The sequence below is a fragment of the Phocoena sinus genome, chromosome 19 (assembly GCF_008692025.1).
Source record: "Phocoena sinus isolate mPhoSin1 chromosome 19, mPhoSin1.pri, whole genome shotgun sequence".
NCBI classification, from domain to species: Eukaryota; Metazoa; Chordata; class Mammalia; order Artiodactyla; family Phocoenidae; genus Phocoena; species Phocoena sinus.
In genome coordinates this window covers 39148293-39150215 of record NC_045781.1, presented here as the reverse complement: position 1 = coordinate 39150215, position 1923 = coordinate 39148293, and the positions used below count along the sequence as shown (strand labels likewise).

Below are 1923 nucleotides of genomic sequence, written 5' to 3'. Positions count from 1 at the left end.
AGGTATGTACATTGTAATTTTAGACATAGTGGTATCGCATACTTAATAGACTACAGTATAGTATAAACGTAACTTTTTTTTGGCTACTGCAAAAAACTTCATTGTTTACGTTTGGTCTACCGCTTGGGAGAGGGCTCCAGGGTGGTCGAAAAGCTGCCCAGTGGCTGCGGAGAAAGACTTCAGGCAGAAGCCTTCACCAGGGGGACGCCAGAGGGGCCCCTCAAAGGCTGCTGGGCTCTGGAGGCTCCTGCTGGTGCTTGAGGGTGAGCCTTTGGGAAGAGATACTGGCGCAGCCCAGCCTAGGGACCAGGCAGCCTGCGGAGGTCGGTCATGTGGTCGCCCATCTTCTTGATGAGTTTCACCTGCTCATCCAGGAAGCGGCTCTCCCGGAAGTCACGGAGCTGGGGATCTGCCCGGGCAGAACCCAGGGCACGCAGATCCAAAAGGGCCTGGTTCAGGTTCTCCAGGACCACGGCGGCTTCCATAGCATCCTGGGTTTTGCCCCACTCATCTTGGGACGGCTTTTGCAGCCCTGGAAGAGGGCACGACTGCTGCGCTGGGTTTGATCTTCAAGAGACGCTCAGAGCACTCCAGCTTCTCCTCGGCCTGTTCGCGGACGAAAGTGGCCCACGCCTCCAGAGCCACATTGTCGCGTTCGAAATAGAAGCCCAGAGAGAGGTAGGTGCAGGAGGCCCGCAGACGCACATAGACCAGGTAGTGGATGGCAGCCTCCACCTGGGTGAAATAATTCTGATGAATCTGGGAGCTCATGGTTGACGGGCAATTAGGAGCTAAGCTCAAAAAATGGTGTTGGCTGGTCCCGGAGGCTGAGGATAGCTGTAGAGGTTGGTTCTGAAGGTGACTACTGGAAGAAAGGTTGGAGGGTGGTCGGAAGTTGGAGGAGGGGGGTGTCCCTGGGCCTCTTCTGTCCAAACATGCTGAAGCAAGAGACGGATCCGTGGACCACTGAGTGCACTGCCTTACCTGCGCCGGGAAACCAAAAATTTGTATGACTCGCTTTACTGAGATACGGGCTTTATTGTGGTGGTCTGGAACTCGCCCTGCAATATCTCTGAGGTACGCCTGTGGGTAGAAGTGGAATTTCTGGGTCCTAGGGCAGGTGAATGCTTAACGTTATGGGGAACTGCTAGACGGATTTCCGAAGTGGCCATTTTGCCTTCCTGATGTTACTGTACCAGAGTCCTGTAGCTCCACATCCTTCTCGGAATTTGATGTTGCCAGTTTTGAAATGTCAGCCATTATGGTGTGTGCATAATTGTATATCATCTTTGTTTTAATTTGCATTTCCTTGATGACTAATGCTGATGAGCCTTTTCTCCATGTGCTTATCGTACACTCATGTGTATTTTTATTTATTTATTTGTTTGTTTGTTTGCCGTACGCGGGCCTTTCACTGCTGTGGCCTCTCCCGTTGCGGAGCACAGGCTCCGGACGCGCAGGCTCAGCGGCCACGGCTCACGGGCCCAGCCGCTCCGCGGCATGTGGGATCTTCCCAGACCGGGACACGAACCCGTGTTCCCTGCATCGGCAGGCGGACCCCCAACCACTGCGCCACCAGGGAAGCTCTCATGTGTATTTTTATAACATAGATTTTTTTTTTTTTTGGCCACGTGGTGTGTGGGATCAAACCCGTGCCCCCTGCATTGGGAGCACAGTGTCTTAACTACTAGACCACCAGGGAAGTCCCTCATGTGTATTCTTTGGTGAACTGCCTGTTCTAGACTTTTTACTCATTTCAGAAATTGGGTTGTCTTTTTATGATTGAGGTTTGAGAAGTTCTTTGTATATTTTAGATCCAGAGGCTTGTCAGATATATGTTTTGTGAATATATTTGTGAATTTTCACTTGATCTGTGCCTAGCGTAATAATGTCTTTTCATAAATTTTTAAAAGTTTGAGAAAA

At 50.8% G+C, this 1923-nt stretch overlaps 1 pseudogene; it reads right to left on the bottom strand.

The window, feature by feature from the left end:
* Positions 1-299: 299 nt before the first annotated feature.
* LOC116744667 lies at positions 300-771 on the bottom strand (annotated as a pseudogene).
* Positions 772-1923: the final 1152 nt, after the last annotated feature.